Source organism: Myiozetetes cayanensis, unplaced genomic scaffold, assembly GCF_022539395.1.
Source record: "Myiozetetes cayanensis isolate MyiCay16 unplaced genomic scaffold, myiCay2020 scf1, whole genome shotgun sequence".
NCBI lineage: Eukaryota > Metazoa > Chordata > Aves > Passeriformes > Tyrannidae > Myiozetetes > Myiozetetes cayanensis.
Window position 1 is genome coordinate 2,543,334 of NW_026086604.1, and position 20,364 is coordinate 2,563,697.

The 20,364-nt window shown below is 50.5% G+C and overlaps 1 protein-coding gene across 2 annotated transcripts in view; it reads left to right on the plus strand.

Moving 5' to 3' along the window:
• The first annotated feature begins 5,809 nt into the window (after positions 1–5,809).
• SLC45A4 (solute carrier family 45 member 4) overlaps positions 5,810–20,364 on the plus strand; it is an 85,654-nt gene continuing 71,099 nt past the window's right edge. The window contains exon 1 of one of the 2 annotated variants that reach the window (XM_050339344.1): positions 5,810–5,979. The gene's annotated coding sequence lies outside the window, so the exon portion shown is untranslated. Of the gene's footprint in view, positions 5,980–6,038; positions 6,569–20,364 lie in introns of those variants that run through there. The other variant, XM_050339435.1, reaches the window with a different exon arrangement.

Sequence of the window (20,364 nt, forward strand, 5' to 3'; positions counted from 1 at the left end):
CTTATCCTTAACATAAACAAAAAGAGGGCAGGAATCTCAGCAGTCGAGGGGACCTTCATCCAGACAAGCTTCAAACAGTTCCTAAACCTTTCCCACGAGGAAGATTCTGGAGTGACCCTGCCATGAGCAGGCTCTTTTCTTCCCAGAGCCTCTGCTGGGGCAAGGCTCCTGCTGTTGCCAAACTTCCCAGCTCTGACAGGGGACAGCAGTATGAGACATCAAGGAGAATTTATGCAGGATGCATCCACCTCTCAAGAACAGGGAGCTGCCTCCTGGCATCCAGGCACACTCAGACAAGAAGCAAATGAGACTCCTGTTATTAAGAGGAAAAGAGTTTCTCCAGTGCACTGTGGTGCCTGGCCATAGCTTGCTTGTTGGCACTGGAGCAGTTGCCATGGCACTGCAAAGCTGGAAAATTTCTGGACTGATCAGGATTAATCACAGAGTCACAGAACGGTTTGGGTTGGAAGGGACCTTCTAGACCATCTCATTCCAACCCTCTACCATGGGCAGGGACACCTTCCACTAGAACAGGTTGCTCCAAGCCCCATCCAACCTGGCCTTGAGCACTTCCAGGAACGAGGAAGCCAGAGATTCTCTGGGCAGCCTGTGCCAGGGCCTCACCACCCTCACAGTAAAGAATTTTTTCCTTATATCTAACCTGAATCTACCCTCTTTCAGTTTGAAGCCATTCCCTTTGTCCTGTCAATACAAGCTCCCTCATCTCCCTGGCAAAGTCTCCACGAATTTATGGGTGCAGGAGGCAGAGATTTTGTGAGCAAGGCTGCAGATCACCTCGTGCTCCATGTAATGGACCCACAAAGCCTCTCATGACTCTGGCTAAGAGGGACCAGTGACCAGCTGCTGTTTCAGAGTCACAGGGTTCAGGGCACATGGGGGGAAGAGTGCTCAGCCACCTGCCCCCTTGCAAAACCCAGCCCTGACCGCCTCTGCCCAGCCCACAACTTCCTTTTGAGCAATAGTTTCGCTGTGCTGATTTGGAGATCTCCAGCAATGGAGAGCCTACTGTGCACCAGCAACCCCAGGTGGCTGCTCACAGTGGTCCACAGCCTCCACCACTTAAAACCAGAAGGGCACCTGACTGACTCTGAACGGCCTCTGCTCCAGATCACAGGACATGGTTTGGTTTTCTCAGTGGGGCTGCAGTCTTGTTCACCCCTTGGCACCTCCTTGCATCCACTTCATCCAGGTCAGCTCCTTCCCTTCTGCACTTCACCACTGCTTCGGGCACTTCTCATCCTCGGTGGCTGAGAACAGCTGTGCTCTGTTCCCTGCTCTGATCCTGCTCTGAAATCCCCTGGATTTCCCTCAAGGCCAATGTTACACAAGATCTTCTCAGATGTTCAAAAAACAGAAGAGCCACACCAGGGGCTGGAAAAGGCCAAACCAGCCTTTGCCAGGCAGGTTTCTCTCAAAGAAATCACAGTGGTGGTGCAGGACAGACACACAGGACCTGTGGATGTTAATATCTGGGGGTGTTTCTACTAGAACTCAATATCATGTGCTCTCAGAATCTCTATTGACCCCCAGCACACACATTTTTGGTGACCTGGTAGTGTCAGCAGCCTGGGAGCTCAGTTTAAGTCATCCTTCCTTCTTGCAGGCCCATGGGCAGAGGCAGGTAATCCGCCCCTGGAGCATCCCATCCTTCCCAACAGAGACTGCTTTCAGCCTGGAGACGGACACTTTCATGTCACTCAGGTCCAGGCGCATCAGATCCCTGGAGACACTCTGGGCAACTGCAATTCCCCTTGATGGAAGTGCAGGAGGGTAGAAAACCCTGGATCTGCCTTGTCCTCGAGTCCAAACCCCAGGCAAGTGGGCTGTTGAATCTGTGTGAAAACCCAACAAGCACTGAGAAATCCAAACCCCTTAAGAGCCTTTTGCATGACCTCAGTGACCTCAGCTGCAAACCCCACCCCCACTCGTGTCTCGTCCATCCCCGTGGCCACTTTGGCTGTGCTCTGGTTCCCTCACCAGCGCTGTTTTTGAACCTCCTTCCCAGCCTTTAGTGCTGCCAGAGAAGCCACTTCACCTTTCAGTTGCGAATTTCACGGTCATGTCTGATGTGCCAGCACCGGCCAGGTGGGACACCGCAGGATCCCTGAGCCATGGAAGAGCCGCAGGGATGATCCACGCAACGCCCGGGCTGCAGCTGGATCTGGAGAGGAGCGAGAGAGGGAGCGCTGGCGTGTGAGATCTGACAGGCTCATAACAAACCCAGCTGGCTGGCACACACACCGAGCCCAAAACACCCCAGGCCACCCCCCTCCCACCCTCCTGATACCATCACACCCCTCTGTAGTTAATTAAAAGAGGATTAAAGCAGGCTGTAAGGACGTGGGCGATGGCTGAGGTCAAGGGGTGCCTTGCAAACCTACGCCAAGCCCCGCAGCTGGTGCTGGGACAGTGGGCTGCCTGCTGGGGATGCCAGCTTCTCCAGGAATAAGGCAGGTCTAATCCCAGACCCAGGCAATTTATCAGGACTGCTTGCCTCTGGCAGGGATGCTCTGTATGGATTGCTGCAGGGCAAGGATTGGGACCAGGGGTATAGGAGCCTGCAGGGAAATGCTTGTGCTGCTGGAAAGAGAGCAAGCAGTGGTTATGACATTCCTCTGAGGCCTCCATGCTGTCCTGCTGGCCCTTCCCAGGGCTTGTGTTTGGCTGTGCCTCCTTCCAGAGCTCACACCTTTATCCCACATGAGCCACATGCAACCATCCCAGCCCTGGCAGTGAGGTTCAGCTCAGGCAAGCAGCTCTGTCACAACAGTACAGGCTGTTCCTGACTGCTCCCCGTTTCCCAAAATATGACTGTTTCACCAGGGCAGTGCTCAGAGGCTTTTTCCATCCAGAGTGATGCCAGGTAGACAGGTCCTTCCCACATCCAGCCTCGTAGAAAGTTCTGGGAATGTTTCTGTGGGTGAGGCACAGTGCCAAGGAGTCTCTCACCTTACCTGGCCAGAGGAGGCATGGTCACACATGGCTGGAAGTCTCCCCACACGGGAGTTAACCCTGGGATTAAAGCCTCAGTATCAGTGAGTTGCACCTTCAAGGGGAGCACTTTTACACAAGGAAGTGGAGAACCCCCTGGCTCACTCTGAGGGCACTCCTGCCTCATGCAGAGGTCTCCAGGAGCAGATTAAATGGCATGTGATGGCAGCTCCCACATGGAGAGAAGCAGAGGGCAAAGCTCAGGAGGAAAGGCAAATGGAGAGACTGTGGGAGCTGGAATTTGCTGGCACAGAGACAAGACCACAGGTCCAGGTCTGAAACTCAGCCCTGAGTGACAGGACACACTGTGTGGTGGCAGGAGAAGAGATGTCTCAGGCTGGTGGATGGACCAGACTGCATCAATGTTCCTGCTGGGAACACTCCTCCTCTTGGCTTGTGTCACTGAACAGAGAACTGACCTGTAGGATTCAAGCTGGTTCCTCGTCAGCAGCTTCATGGCCCACCCAAGCCTAAAACACGGTGCCAGTCATGGCACCCAAGTGCTCCCCATTTGACCCAAATCAGTCTCAGAGTGGGTTGGCCAAAACAAGCCTGAAGAACTCAGTGAAGTTCCCCATGGTCTTTTCAGCTCTTTCTTCTACAAATTCATTGCCTTTCCCTCTATCGCCTACGGGACCCCTGCTCCCCCAGAGCAGGATGCTCCATGCAGGGCCTGACCTCTCTTTTAGGTGTTCCTAAATGCTTCCAGTCATAGAACCACAGGATGGTTTGGGTTGGAAGGGATCTTAAAGATCACCTCAAGAGACAGGAACACCTTCCACTGGATCAGGTTGCTCAGAGCCCCATCCAACCTGGCTTGGAACACTTCCAGGGATGGGGCATCCACACCTTCTCCGGGTGACCTGAGTCATCCCCAGTGACCTCAGTAATTGCTGCTGTCCCCTAACCAACCCATCCTGCTGTCACCCAGCCTTGGAAAGTTTTCTCCCTCCTCACCTTGCACTTGCCAGAGACCGGCTGATTCATCCACTCTGCCTCAGGCATCCCACGCAGCCACTGATGATTGAGTTACTCAACAATTAAGCAGAGCCTTAAATCTTTGCAGCACTTAACATGTATTGACTAATTAATCCAAGCCTTATCTGAGGTAGGTTAGTTCAGTCTTGTGTGTAGCTTCCAAACATGCCCATGGCTGCCTCGTGGGTCGGAGGCTGAGACAGCTCTGCAGAGGTGATGGGAGGTCCACCATCCCCACTGCCCACCCCTTCAGGACTGCCCTTCTGTGCTGTGACTTCAGAGGTCACTGGGCCCAGGGGACCGTGTACCCAGCACAGGACTCTTGCCAAACTTTCCCTCAAATGGGCTTTTCTCCTGCATCTTCTCTGGCCCTCTGTAGTTGCTTCACTCCCTGCCCTCCCACCCAGGGGGGCTCCCTGCACACCCAGCAGCTGAAACCAACTTGCTGGGACAAGCAACAAGTTGCCTGAGGCTCTGCCAGGCCTTGAGCACAGGTGGGAAAAACCTTCCCCTGGGGTCCCGCTGGCAGCCATCCACGAGCCCTGCTGATGCAGGAGGGTGAACCTGGCCTTAGGACGGTGACAGGAGAGCACAGCAGCTGCCCTGCTGCGCCCTGCTCAAGCGCCAGCCAGGGGCAGCCAGGCTTTCCCCACAGCCTGCTCACAGGGGCTGTCTCAGCCACATCAAACCCCACGTCCCCGTCTCGCTGTCAGCAGGGAACGAGGCCAGGCGTGGGAGGCAGGGAACCCGCTCCCTGCGTGGATGAGCTGCACAGGAGCTTTGTGCAGATGAGTGGGGTGGGGAGGTGCGGAGACGCACCCAAGGTTATGCAGCCAGTCCGTGGCAGGAGTCAGTGCCTGGGCTTTGGGAGAGGGAAAGGGAGGGGTTTGCAGTAGCTAAAGTTATGGGGTAGGGACTCAGGGAGATGAGCTGGGTTCCCAGCCCCACAACCCCTGAGGCCTGATCCCCAGCAAATCATCTGGTTTTCTTCCAATGCAGTCACTTTAGTTCCAAGACTAAAGGAAAATCCCACATCCTTGTGCCCCGTAGGTTCCCAACCATTAGCTAAGGCCAAGGCAGACATTAAAACTTCTGCCATGCCATGGGCCTCTTGCACTGGAGCACATGATTCCCCCAGCACAAGGACAGAGAATCCAGAGGTACATAATGGTGTTTGACATACCACTGGCACCAAAATGTTTTGGCCCACCTGAGTCCTCTGAGCAGCTCATGCCCTTTCCCTGCCTCCCTGTCACCCCTGGGTTTCAGCTCAGTGACATCCCCCTCCCCAACAGCAGGTGATGAACCTGGAGAGACACTTGATGTGAAGGGCCTGGCAGCAGAAAGGCACTTTGTCAGCCTGGGGAGTCACAGAGCAGCCAGGTGGAAGAAAGCTTCATCTAAAAAACCTCGTTCAGAAAAGCCAGGACCAGCAGAGTCCAGATCTGCACAAACCATGTGGAGTCTGTAATGGCAAGGCACTGGTTTGAGTCAAAAACCATCAACCTGCACATTATAAAGGCACCTCTGCTGCTTGTAAGGGTGCCCTTCATGTGCCCTCTACCTTGTGCTGCTGAGGATGGGGTTCCTGCCTACCCCATGGATACACAATTTGGTTGCTCTTTAACACATCTAATAACACTAAATGCAGATGAGAAACTCCACTCCCTGTGAAATTCATCCCAGAAAATCATGAGCTGTAAAGCAGAGTAACTTGTAGACCAACACTTTTCCTCTGGGTCCTAAACCATCACATATATTAAGAGGGATATTTTTTTTTTCCCTCAACTGAGTATGTGCTGATCTCATTCATCCTGGGAGAAGCACGGGGTGTTCTCATCCAGGCTATACCTGGCAAGCTGCACACACTGTGACAGAAGGAGAGAACTTATGAGCAGGCTCTGCAGTGGCTGCTGCCGGACTCCTTGTGGCTCATTCCCGGAGAGAGAGGCCGGCTCCTTCACCTGGCATTCTTGGGAGAGATGAAGGGTAAGTCAGCAAATCAGCTTCATGCACTGCAGTCATCCTCTGCTTTCAGCCATGGCAGAATTAGCTCAGGTCGGGCTTTGCTGGTAGCCAGGCAAAAAACCTCTGCAGGGCTTTTCCTCCCCGTCTCCACCTCCCTTGGAGGGAGAGAAGGCAAGAAAATGTTTTGAACGCGCTGGGTTGGAGGCAGGTTGAGCGGGAGCCGCGGTCCCCGGCACGGCTCTGCAAGCACAGCCGGGGAAATCAACAGGGAACGTTCCTGATGCTATTTTAGACACCGGCAGAAAACGCCGGCTTAGCAACACCGAATTTGACGGGGCTGCACAAACCCCGGACCAGCGACAGCTCGCCCGAACCGCAGGGACCCCGAGCGAGCCTCTCGCACCGATGTGCGGGCTGTCCGTCGGTCTGTCCGTGTGTTTGCCAACCACGACGCTGCTTTGACATGTCAGCTGGCGAGCCGGCGCCTGGATGCCTCGGTGTCACGCAGGCAGCTCCGTCTGAGCCCTGGGGAGAGCAGCTTAGACCCGCTGGCCGGGGTTAAAAATGAGCCGCAGTTAAGCTGTTGAAAGGGATCCGCGCTGCTGCCAACGTGAGTGCTCCGCGCCTGCCAGGGCAGGTGGAAGTTGCATGCCTTCTCCAAGGGGGGATGCGGCTCTTGCCGGGTGACTGCCGGCTCCATCGGGAGTATCCTGGCTTGCTTGCCTGGGAGAGGATGGAAAGAGGGCATGCTGCGAGGCTGCTGCAGCCGGTGGATGCTGCTGAAAGCAGCGTGGGATATTAAGGGTGGTATCTGAGCGTAAAGAGGCCAGAGCAACCCTTGGTTTAGGAAAAATAAGTATTGCAGGGCTGGCTACTGCAGGAAATGTCCCCTTCGTAAGTCGGGCTGTGTTTAGAGCAAAAAGAGCAATTATGTGGATTCTGCTGCAGCTCATTTTGGCTGGGTTAATTTGGGAAGAGGAGGTTTGCTGGCAGCCTGGCAGAGGGGTTAAAATGAAGAATTACCAGACCAGACTGGTGTTCTGAAATGGTATAATAATCCCAAGGCAGGGTTTGTTATGGTTTATCTTCTGAGATCGTCAGGAGCAGGGAGACCTTAACTTAGAGGGCTTCTCTTAATAAAATAGAAAAAAAATATATATTTTGAAAGACAGAGCCTGCTTTGCAAAGCCCAGACCACACAATGATGGGCACTGCTGATACCTGCTGTCCTGCCTTCCCTCTGAATGCCAGGCCTCTCCAGAAAGGCAGGCTCTGTCACAGGGAAGTTTTTTACTGCCCTGGTTTTGCGCATGGTGCGTTTGCCTGTCTGTGTTTGGGGGGAAGAGGCGTGAACTGCTCGCTGTACCCCAAAGCTGACTGTGCAGCCACAGAGTTACTGTGGCTGGGATGGCGGGTGTTACACAGGGCTGTGCTTCTAAAAGCAGAGCCTGGCTGGGTTGAACACGGTGATCCTTCCTGGAGCTTTGGGTTTGGGCGTCTCGTACCTAAAACTGGTGCGTGTTCCTCAAAAGCTGGTGTCAAATGCCCAGTGCTCCCATGGGACCTCCTGCATGGATACAGCAAGGACGAGAAGTCTCAGCTGACATGCAGCTCCAGCAGGGGTGACATAGTGAAAATGCCACAGAGGGCGGCTTGGCAGGGTTGATTCGGGCAGGATGGAGATTCGAAAGGCAGGCAAATAGCAGTGAGTCCTCCTGGAGAGGAGGTGACCAGGGATCAAAAGGGAGAGATGGCATTGGTGTGTGCTGGGACAGTTCTGGGGCGTGGAGTGGGCAAGGGTATGTAAATACACACTCAGGTGACACAGGGACTGCTCCCTGGCCTAACCCATCCCTGTCCGTGCTCGGCAGTGAGTGCACAAAGCCACAAATGAAAGAGGTTGCACATTTGCAAGAAAAGGGGAATTTGCTCCTTCCCCACTTCTCTATTAAACTTCACATTGCAAACTCTGCCTCAGCTCTCCTTCCACAGGGAGAACAGCAGTTGCTGTGAGGCTCATTTTTTTTAAAGCAATAGGACAAGGAACCTAAAGCAAAACCTTCCACCAGCATAATTCTGGTCCAATTCCCAGTGGCTGCTTTCGGGACTGACCATAAGCAAACCATTCAGCAGTGTAAGGGCACGTCCTCTGCAGGAGCAGCAGCCTGCCTTGGATGGCTACTTCATTTTCTTTCACTACAGCTTTTGCACTAAATTTATGGCCTTTATTGTTTTGTCTATTGCTGTTGAGGACAAAAGGCCCTCTGTACTAAGCAACCCTATTAAAACATGCCTATTAAACCTCACCCCATGAAACCACAGGGTCTGGCTGCTGTGGGCACTGGGGGCAGTCCTGCTGCTGGTACTAGAAGGTTACAAGAACTGAGCACAGACCAAAGTCGCTGTTGTCAAAAGCTGGGGGTCTGCTGGTAGGAGAGCAAGAACGCTGCATGAGGGAAGGCTCACAGCTCCCTGCCTTGCAGGAGACCTCTGAGCTGCCTTTTACCTTCAGCCTTCGCCTCAGATGAAAAAGGAGATGGAGTGAAGGCTGTCCCTTCATGGCTTGTTGACAGTTTGTCAAGCAGGGGTTGGAAGGAGGCTCCAGTTAACACCTGGGCATTGCTGTAATTTAGTTCCTCCAGCAACCAGTGCTGGTTCATGAATTGGATCTCCGGAAATCTCTTCACCCACCTCTGGAGCTTGGCAGGGATGGGACGCCAGGTTAGAACCTGCTGTTGGTGGGGGCACAGAATTTTTATCCCTCCCACTGGAAGGGACGAAGGCCCCACCAGCAAACTGCCCCAGGCCGCACTGCTCTCCTGGGCTGACACCCTCAGGGTGCCTCCCTCTGCCATGCAGTCCTGTGTCAGTGCAAGCTGCTCTGAGAACACGGATCCAGACCCAAAACTAGGTGAGGGCAAAGACCACCAACAGCCCAGAGCAAGGGGCATTAAATCACATGCAGAGCAAACCTCTTGCCAGTGGCTGCACCACACACTGAAGCAACCACACAGCCCACAGCCCTGACACAAAGCCACTGAGGGAAGGGCAGCCAAATCATTTTTCTTATGAGAATGCACCATTCTTGAGCAATTTTTCCAGCACATCCCACGCAAACAGGTTTTCCTTGAACACCACACAGCAGCATTTGCCATCTCTTGCCAGCTTGTTTTTTTCCTAATTGTAGGGGTTGGAAGGGCTCTCACGTATCACTTGGTGTGTCTGTGCTGGTGGGCACAGAGCCTGAGGGGCGTATCCTCATGAAAAATCCAGCACTAAACCCTTTCATATGACCAGCTGTGCTGAAATCATAGAATCACAGGATGGTTTGGGTTGGAAGGGACCTTAAAAGATCACCTAGTTCCAACCCCAAGTCAGACAAAGTTCCACCTTTCTGCAGAAATCTGAGGCCTTGGACCTGGCACACATATACCACATCCTTCCTCTTCTCATCATCACAACAGCTTTCCCAGGAAGGGCACACTGACTCTTCCCAGCTGTCATGCAGTGGATTACACTGCAGGAACAGCACTGATCCTGGCACTAGCTATTGTTGTTTGTGATATTTTGCTGTATTAGCTGAATTCTTTGTGGTACAAAGAAGGATGTGGAGGGAAATGGATAGTGTCTGACCTGGAGTTTGAGCTATGATGAAAACAGGGAGATTTTAAGCCATTTTTGGGCCCAATTTATCAACTACCATTGCACAACAGCACCTCGGGGCAGCCAGGGTGTATCACCTGATACATTAATTGGGCTTCTTAGTTAGTGGTGAGTGATGGACATGTGCTATTTGTTCATAACTAAGAGAATGAAATGGCCAGAGTCTCCCCTTTCCCACACGGGAGAGATGGAGGGATGTTTTTACAGGAGCAGCTCTGTTCCTTGGTGGACATCCCTTTTTGATCTGGGCTTGCAATCTCATCAGGTCCCTCATTTCTGTGTGCAGGAGGGAGGAGGAAGCAAAAGCAGCACAGCTTCTCCCACTTGTCTGCCCCTGGTAGCCCACACACTAACCTGACTGGAAGAGCAGGGGAAAAGAGGTATTTATCCAAGATGATCTAATTAACATTTCCAGTGTTGTCTAGTTCAATAGCAGACTGATATCCCAGTTCTTCCTTGATCCTGACCACCCTGAAAAGTCCATTAATTTTAACCTGTCAAAAAAGGACTGGGGGATATAAAACTTGAGTCCCAAACAACAAAAAACGAGCAGAAATTGAGTATTTTCCTTTAATTGTAATGTGACGCACTGAGTAATGCTCAGAAGTGGCAAATGCAAGGGAGAAAAAAAGAAAAGCCAACAGCCGTGGAGTCCATGGATATAGTGGATTGAGCCATGTCTCTCTGCAATGGAAGCAGACTGAGTAACTTCCAGTGTCTCCTGTACTTGTCCTACCAGATCTATCTGAGGGTATTTGAGATAATTCTTAGCTTATTTTCAGACACAGGAGCAGCTTCTGTCTGGGATCATGACTGTGCCATTAGCTGGGGACTCCTGTGTTTGTGATCAAGCAAGTACCTGTTGGGAGAGGGAGAGGATGACCTGGGTTATGAGCTGGATTCTTTGTGGTCCATGGGCCAATTTCCATTGCCATAGGATTCAGTGTGTTTTGAAAGAGAGGCGAGGGAGTTTGGGAAAACAATTCTCACATGCACAAGTCAACAGAGAAAACAGTGATAAACACACAAAATAAAACACAGCTTAACTTTGCTTTAGCAACCTGTGAAAGCCACAGCAGCAGTGCTGCCCAGGGGGGCTTGGCATGTTCTCCTCCAAAAATTAAGTAACCCCAAGAGTGAAAAAACACAGTCAACTGCCAGTATATCCTGCAGTTCTCATCTGAACACTCCGAGCATCCAAATTCCCCCTCAGGTTGCAGAGCAAGCTGCTGTGGGGAAGCTTTGGTAGTGACAGTGGAGAGGCTGGATGCTCTTGGCATCCCTTTTGCCAAGCCTGTTGTGCAGCCGGGCCCGCAGAGCCGCGCTGGGCACCACGGAGAGCAGTGGCCTCTCCCAAGACTGGGCAGGAGCTGTGGCTCTCCACACATGGCACAGCATCCGCTCCAGCCTCCGGGACACAGCCCTGGGAGCAACCGGGACGGGACACGCTGGCTCTTTGTGTGGAGTCTGGGCAGACACATCCAGGTCACTCGCTCCAGACAGCATTCCTGACCTGTGCCTTTGCTGTTTTCCAGCCGCCCGGAGGGGAGCTCAGAGCCTTGGCAGCAGCCCTGCCACAATCCCCAGGGTCCCTGCTGAAGCATGGCTGGAGCGTGTGGCAGCTCAGGCACTTGGGAAGAAGCCACCACGTCCAGCTTGGATGTGATGTGACTCGTCCCATGGTGCCTTTTGGGTTCATCTGGGCACTCAGCTCATTCTTCCGTGGCTGAAGGGAGATCCAAGCACAGGATTTAGCTCACCCGCCCCTTCCTTCTCCTCCTTGATCCTCTAGAAAGAATAAATGTGAAAGAGGATGGGGGTCATCCACGGCCAAGGCAAGTCCATGCTAATCCCTCTCTGGAGTCTTGGCTGAGTCCAGCATTCAGGGTCTGGGAAGTATTGGGAAATGGATAATAGAGCAGGAAATGCCGGATTTTGGTAGCTGAGAAAAGGAGAGGCACACATTATCCATGCCATAGAGAGAAAGGGGAGGGTTTCCCTCTCCTCCCTGGATTTGGGTGCTGGAACTGAGTGGTCACAAGTGTCCAGACTGTGTGAAAAAAGACTGTGCCAGCCTTCTTGTCAAGCTGACAGGGAGGAACCACACTGGGGAAAAGCCAGTGGCTCGAGGATGACGGGCAGCCCATGTCAGTGCCTACCCATCCTGAGCCTGCCCCCATGGCATTTTTAGCACACCCTTTGATGCATTGGAGAGGGAAAGAAAATTTGTCTGACAGCCCACTCCTCTAGCAGACCTTCCCCTGTGTTCTGAGCCCAGCTGCCTGTCTCAAAAAAAGATGCCCATCTCTGCCATCCTGGAGAAAGAACCGAAAGCGAAAGGATCAGCTGAAAAAGCTGAACTGGCTGCAAGCAAACCCAACACCCTCTGCAACATCCAAGAGACCGGAAACTTCATTTGCTCTGTTTCTACACAGCTGATCAATTGAAACCAATCAATGAAATGCTGTGGGTTGGTGTGTTCCTGCCCCCACCCCGCGGGCTCTGCCTGATCCGAGCAGCAGATCGGAGCACACACTAGCACAGGTCTTCCAGGGGCATCCCAAGTCCTCCTGCAGGCTTGTTTTGGCTCTGACCAGCTCAAAGCACTCATCCCAGTCATGGGATTTCCCATGGATGTCTAATTATTATCTAAAGCTCAAAAAAACCGGAGTTTTGACAACCCTTTCCTCCCAAGCCTTCTCCCCACATATTCTCTGAACACAGGGGCAGTACGTTGGGTTATCTGCCATGCAGGCATGGCTCCTCAGTGCCACCTTGTACCTCTCTTTCCAAGCCCATGAGTTTAGGCTGCAGTTAAACCTTGAGCATTTTTTCAAGCTCAGCTTCTCCAGCCTCACAGGTCTCACATAACCTCTTTCTTCCTACCTCACAGAATCACAGAGGATGCTGAGTTGGAAGGGACTCACAAGGATCATCAAGTTCAACTCATAGCCCTGCCCAGGACCATCCCCATCACATCATGTGCCTGATGGTATCATCCAAGCCCTCCTTGAGCTCTGGCAGGCTTGGTGCTGTGACCACTTCCCTGGGGACCTCCCATGGGCCCCAATCACACTTCGTTCTTACTCAATTGGGATTTTTCTGCTAGATTTTTCTCCTAATTTCTTTATTTTGCCTTGCTTCCCAGTCTGTGTCCCTCCAGTGGTTCATGCCTTCCTGTAATACCAAACTCAGGTCTCCACTCTCAAAGTCCTGTGATGTCTCTGACCGTGGCCATTCCCACCAACAACCAGCCCCCAAGGGTGGCCACCCTCCTCCTACTTTCTACCACATCTTTGGAAGTGCTCCCCAAAAAACATCCAAAGATCAACCCCACCTGTCTCTGGTAGAAACACATCTTTGCTCCTAGCATCTGCATAATGGTCATGTTGCCACACAACACATTGGCAAACATCACTTTCCTTCTCCACATTTCCATTTGCCTGAGCCCACCCATTTTCCTATGTCTTAATCTTGGAATGGCAAGTGAGGGTTTGTTGCACAGCTTAGCCCAGCTGCAGCTTCTCGTCCTATGGCAACAGAAACCAGCACAATAACAGCAAGGTGATGACTCATTAAAACCAATAACCTCAATAATTAGGCTTACTTAACTTTTCCAATTGTATAAACAACTGAGGAAAGAAAACCAGGATCTTATGCTTTTCCAGTTTCTCACACAGAAACTGTCAGTACTGGGCACTTGTCACAGTCAAATTCTCTCTCTCTCTCTCTCCACAACAGTAAATTCATGGAGTGAGGAGAAATGTTTGCTTTGCCCATACTTTGTGAGTGCTGAAGACTCTCCAGCACCTCCTTGCTCTGAGCAAGGAGACCAGCTGCAGCCCTGCCTTGGTGCCAACACTGTTCCAGCTGCTGTTGCTATAGGGGAAAGAAAAAAAAAAAAACAAAACCGAAGGCAGAACTGTCCAAGTTTTGAGTTCCTGAAAAATCTGTTTAAATCAGCAGGGACAGGGTCTGGATGAAGTTTCTCTCCATATGTGATGCTCAGTGGGTGCATCTCTGCCGCCCACCACTGCTACTGGTTGAAGCTGTATCCTGGTACAGCCTCTTCCCTGCCACCCCTGCAACCTGCCCCTCTCTAAATAACCCTTACCTGCCACTGCTTCTTGCCAGAGGCAGAGGAGGAGGCTTGGACCAAGGGAAGAGCTGTCCACAGGATGAAGAGAGGGAGTCTGTGGGACAAGGAGTCACCAGAAGTAGGATCAGACCTCAAGAACTTGACTGTCAAACCTGCCCTATAAACCTCACCCCTCCCCCTCCCCCAGAAAAAAAAAAACTATGAGTACAATAATATGGTGTTAAAAATGGAAAGTGCTTATGGAGAGAGATCAGCTGCTTTGTGAGGCAGCTGTATGTTCTGAAGTTCCTTTTGATGTAAATGTGTGAAATTACACATTTACTGCAGGATTCAAATGTAGCCATGGCAACATGATTATCAAACGGTTGCATATGGAAGTGCAAATCCATACAGGTTTCTGGCTGGCGAGATTAAACTGCCCAGAGACAGGGCTCAGTGTACGCCAAGCCCGGGACCTCCATGCCCGAAAGGAATCAGCTCTGGCTTCTGTGCCTGGGAAAAATTCCACTTCTTTGCACCCAAATTGGCTCCACTCGAGTGGGCTGACCACCAAGCAGCTGCAGGAGGGCACTAAATGGGCAGAGAGGCAGCATCATGCACCTCCCTGCACAGGGCGACCCTGTCCTCAAGGCCGGCTTAAACAAACCCCTTTGCTCAGCCTTGCAAGGGGCAGGGAGAGTTCAGCCAGGAGCTGTGTCCCTGCAGAGAGGGTTTAAGTTACACCTGGAGCACGGTCCGTCTGTATTCACAGAATGCCCATGGGCAGCCAGTGGCGTCCCCTCTCCCACGGCGTCCTCATGTGACAGCGATCCGGTGACATCCGAAGAGGGGACGGCAAAGCTGGCGTGTGGACTGGCTGCAAGGAGGGAAGGGCTGTGCCCTTAGAGCCTCAAGGCCACGACCTTGCTGGTCATTCATCCCTTGGAAACTGGGCCAATCTGTTAATTTTCCACAGCTGCCAGTTCCAGGCTGAGCCACAGTGTCACTGCCTTGTCCCCTGGACACGAGGCAGGGTCTGAAACCTCACACAGACTGGGCTCAGCTCAGGGTCCTGTTGTGCCCACAGCGATGAGTGTATCGACAGGTGGACTGGGAAACAACAGGGGAAAAGAGAAAGGGAAAAGGGGGAGAAAAAAAATAAAAAAGGAAAAGGAAAATAAAAAAGGAAATAAAATTAAGAAAAAGAAAAAGAAAAGAAACGCGCACCCCAGCACGGAAACAGGCCAGTGGGAAGGAAATAAAAGTTTTAAATAGACACTAAAAGATTGGCAGAATTTGGCTGTAAATGAAAACAGAGTAGTGGAAGGGCAGAACTTTGTCCTTGTTTTGCTTTTTTTTTTTTTTTTCCCCAGAGACTTGATGTGGCTCTTTCACTGAGAAACACAAAAGTAGGGCACAGTCCTCCAGCAGCCACCCTGGGGTATCCATAGTCCTGAGGTTTGGGGACCTGCTGTGAGAGCCCTGGCATCCCTCCGGAATCAGTGGAAAAGCAGGTTATCTCCACAAACCCGTGGTGAACAGCTTAGCAGGACACCTAAAGTACCTGATGGCAATGCCCCCGGGGCTGTCCTATAGGAATTCACAGGATGGCTTCCTTGGTAGGACGTCCCTATAGTTAATTAACCTCTGATCCTGATTTCCAGCAGGAACAGTTCTTGTTTCCATCTCCAGCTCTTGTAATGCTTTGACTAACAGACAAGACAGCCTGCTTACACCTGGCACCTTCTTCTGCCACAGGTATTTCTGGGCAAAATCTCTTTCCGCCTTCCCTCCTGCACGGCAAACATCCCGCAGCTCCACCACACTCCCGTTTCCAAACCTGTGAAGTCCCAGATCAACCATCCTCCTGAGCTTCTTTCTCTGCATCTTGAGGTTTTGCAGCAGAAACCCTTTACCTTCTCTCAGAGATTATTTTGAACAGTGCTGTTTCACAGAGAAAAAAATAGGCTCTCATCACTAAAGACAGACCTTTCTCAGTAAACAGGAGGCTTTTGATTTTAAAGGTGACAAACAGTGCTTCTTAATTAAAAAGAAAAAAAAATTAATTTCTCTCAAGAAGACTTTGAAAATTAAGAAAAACTATTGTTGTGCTAATTGCTGTTGCCCAGCCAATTTTCTCATCAGCTTCTGCCTGTGACCGCGCAGATACAGGTCACGCATATGGAACTGGCATCCCAGGCTGCAGCAGATTAGGTATCAGATTCTTGGTCGGCCGTGAATTATCACTAAAATAAAGGCACCCCAGCCCTGCCGTTAACGCTGCCTGGTGCGATGCCCAGAGTCCTGTGGCACGGGAGTGCCCGCGTCATCTGCTCGCCAAATCGGGTCTCTGCTCCTTGAGAAAAAGAACCAAACCCTTCCAAGGGGGGAGGCGAAGCTGTTGCCCGCATCGCCTCGTTCCCCTCGCTGCCGCCCTTTCATGTCTACGCTGTATTAGCATTCTGGAGAGCACTAATGGGTCTGAAGTGGCTTAAAGCCATTTTCTTTATTGTTGGATTAGTGCTGGGAGGGGAAGGAACTGCCGGCGCTCGGCTCCGAGCACGTCAAGAGCTTTCTGCTCCGAGCAGACACGAGAGCTCAGAGCCCCAGCCCGCCTCGCACAGCCCAGTTAACTGCTTTTATGAATGGAGTTAAAAACAACACACCCCGTGAAGCTGTTGCTAAGAGGCTTTTTTTTTTTTTTTCCCTGGTGTCCTGAGTGCTCCGGCCAGTGTAAGCTCCAGAGCTCCGGAGCACCACACAGCCCTGAAAGCAAGGAAGTGGGCAGGAAAAGCAAAGCACAGGTTCCCTATCTGTTCCCTGCCTGCCTTCAGCTGAGCAATTATACAACTCCAGATCTGTGATTATTCCTGGCAAGGTTTGTTCATCTCATGGGAGACTTTTGGAACAACACGGTGCTTTTGTAGGGAGTGTCAACCACCAGGCGAACGTGCCTTCCAGATCTGATTTTTTTTTTTTTTTAAATGTGTAAGTAATTGTTTCTTTACAGATTGCTCTTTGCCTTTTAATGACTCACATTTCTACCTTGTCAGCTTTCAGCACGAGCCCTGCCCTCCCTCCCAGTGCTACAATCCTCCCAGATCTCACCCACGGTGCCAGGTCACCCGGGGTGAAATCCTGAAGGATGAGAATCCATTTTGTGCCATCCTGTCCAGTTGTTCTGCTTTTGGGGGCTGCTTTTTTGGGGGCAGCAGAAACTACGGGCACGGCAGTCAGAAGGCATAAAACTGAGGTACAAACCTGCCTCTAAAACATTCAAATAGTGGTTTATTTTCTGGACAAACCCAGATCTTCACAGAGATGGCAACAGACTCTCAACCCCGCCACTGCTGCTGTGCCAAGTGTCTCACTCCCATTCCAGGCTCCCGCGGTACAAACGTGCTCTTCAAAATAAAGAGGGAGAAAGCTTAAACATCCCTAAAACTAATTCTTAAGCTTTGACCTCAGTCCAATATAACTGCACTTTTTTAAGAGGTTTTTCTTTTTTTCTGTAACTTTTGCCCCTCCACCACTCTCCGAAAAATGTATTCAACGTGAGGCAGGGAGCAATTATGGAAAATTTCAGGCTGGATACTTAAAGCACGGCCAACTTGTAAAGTAATTGGAAACATAGAAAGGAAAATGTTTGGCAACGTGGGATAAAAGGTGCTGTGTAAGGGGAGGATTCTTTCTTACTGCAAACTCTCCTCTCTGATATGTTAATTGTGTTTGGCCTGATCCCTTGACAGTTCATTAATTTTTTGTCCAATTGCAGGCTGTTGAGGGCAGATAAATTTCAGGCTATTATGGGAACACCCTAGAAGTTTGTATAGAAAGGAAACTCTCTGTTTCCTGTATCATCCTTCTGGGGATCTTGAAAGAGTTCACAAAAGCCACTTAAGCAAACTTTCTTTGCTGGATAACGGAAGGAAAGGAAACTGTGAACAAGCAAACAACACTCAATTCCATGAGACAAGAGATACTCCTAGGTCATTCCAGAGAAAGTGAAGTCCATGAATGCAACACACACAGACACACAGGGAAGATACTTTCTACTCTGAAAATAACAGGAATTTCTGCACCTATGCACTATTTCTGATTTATTTAACGGTAAATCCTGCAAACCACCAGGGAGACGGGTGGTGGAACATCCGTCTCTGCAAGGCATGAAATCTCTCCCAAGTTTTTTTGTGGTTCAAACAATACACCGTGGGCTGAGTTGGAGATGGTCATGGATCAGCTGGACAGCTTCGCTTTCTTCCTGTCGCTGACAGCACGGCTGCCAGGGCTCTGCTACAACCAGCTCGGTGGGTTTTGTCATCTACAGGGGAAAGGCGAAGGTCTGAACAGCTGTCAGTTTTCCTGGGAAATTCAGGCAGAACTCAGAGACCTGGGGCAAAATGTAGCATCAGGTGTGCAAATGCCCCTGAGCCCTGGAAATATTGGGGACTCCAGTTTACTGGCTTATCCCTGTTTTTGAATTTCATGCCAGTTTTCTAAGTAGGTTGGTCCAAGAGCATGTCCCCTTTCCTGAGAAGTTTTAAATGTCTTGGCTTCAGCTGCGTTTCAGAGGGAGATCAAAACCACAGAGTGGATGAAAGGCTGCGAGTTTGTTAAAATAAGCTCCAAGAGGAGGAGATTTGCAAGTAGCTCATCTGAAATATGGATTTTGCGGTATTTGATATGAGTAAATCCACGGGGTAGAGAGACCTTGTATCTGCTTAAACCACAGGAAAACAGGTTGAAGTTTGCAGTCAACAGCAAGGCACAGACCTGTAAGAAGAAATGGTTTGGGGGAATACTTGGTTAGCAGTAAGGGATCTACAAGGAGAAAGCAATCTATATTTCAGCTCAGTTCAGTGCCCCCTAGACCCTGAATACTTCTCTGAACTTCTCAAGCCACACTCCAACCACAGCCCCACCAGACCACACTGAGAGCTCGTGGGGAACAGTGTCACTAACAAGGATTCAAAAAATAAGCCCCTTTTCATGGTCTTGTTGGGCATCTCAGAAGGGAGGTGAAAGACCAAGTGAGCTGTGGCACCACTGGTGTGAGTCTGAGAGATAAGAATAAACAAGAGGTGATTGGTGCTTCTACCTGTTGTATCACTGGAGAGAGGATTTCTGCCTCCAAGGACACTGACTGGCAATTTTTGAAAGGCATTTATGCAAATATCAACTGTGAATACATTTTTTTCTGGCAGATTCTGCAATATATGCTTCTGGTCTGACCAAAACCACTAATGGGGTAGAGGGTCGGGGAGGGGGGGGGGAGGGGGAAGAGCAAGGGAAATAAATGAAATTTTTGCCAGCTGGAAAAAAACCCACATTTTGTTTGAATTTGGAACAATCCACTCAGGCCAGTTCTTGTTTAATTGGGACTGAGGAGGGCCTTTTCTGGCAGAAATGTAGCTGATTACTTGACAGGAAAAATTCAAACTCCTCAAAAAGATTTCTCTTGGTCTTTTCTCAAAGTTACCCGCAGCAACAGTGGTTCCCTGGGGAGCTTGTTAAACCTCCCAAACAACCTCATTGCTAGGAACTTTCTCTCCTCTCGGTTTTATGAACTTCTTTATCTTAAGCCATAACCTCCTGAGTCTGCTCTCGAGGTTGCAAATGATCTCCATTCAAATCATCTGTTGCCTTTCTGTGCTCTGGCCCAGGTGAGGGCTAAGACATCCCTAGGGAGAGCATCCATCTGCCCAGCATAAATACACTGCCAGTCCAGGAAAAGGGGCTGAAACCCATCCAAGGAGAAAGGTCCTTTATCCCTATTGTGACAATAACACAAAACATTGGGTCCTACCCACAGGAGCACAGCAGCTCTACAAAACAGCAGTTTCAGATCCCCCTCCAGCAGGTTGTGGTGTAGCCCTGAGAAGATCTGGAAGCTGTTTGAAGAAGATGATGAAATTGCTTGAGACTAAACTCAAAAATGCAGCCACTTTTGTAGGGGTCAGAAGGGAGAACTGGAGGGTGACTTGTTCTATGAAAGGGCCTGACCACGACCTGCCAGTCTCAGCAAGCTCAAACAAGGCGTGGGACTGTCACACCAGTCAATTTGTGTGGGGCTTCATAAAGTGCCTCTATGGAATTTAAGGAGCATCTGGACAATGTTCTCAGTCATATGGTTTGGTTTCAGGTCCTGGGAGGAACACGGAGTTGGACTTCATGGTCATTATGGGTCCCTCCCAACTTGAGATATCCTATGATTCTACAGAGGATCAGCAGATGAAAAGGAAGGGAAAAGTTGCTCCTTTTGGGAGCAAGCAGCTTCAAAATTATTTAAGCTGTAAATTGAAACTAGAGCCCAAGAACAGCAGCGTGCAGTATCCACACCATGCTCCAGGTAGAGGGACTTCCCCAAACCCAACACTGCATGAAAATCGATGACTGGGGTGATGCTCAGTTCTAGGAAAAGGGGAAAATTGCTGAACACAATTAATTCAAAACAACTGTTTTAATTCCAAAAACTGAATTTTCCAAAAACTCAACTTTTAGGGGCAGCAGGGGGAGTGATTAAAAGAATCCTAAAAAAACCTCAGTATTTTGCAAGGGATTTTAATGGCCACTCCAATCAACTTTGGCTTTTTTTTTTTTCCTCAAAGTTTAAAATTACTTTCATATGAAACACTTTGGGGTCTGCAGCTGTTTGGTTCTCTGGT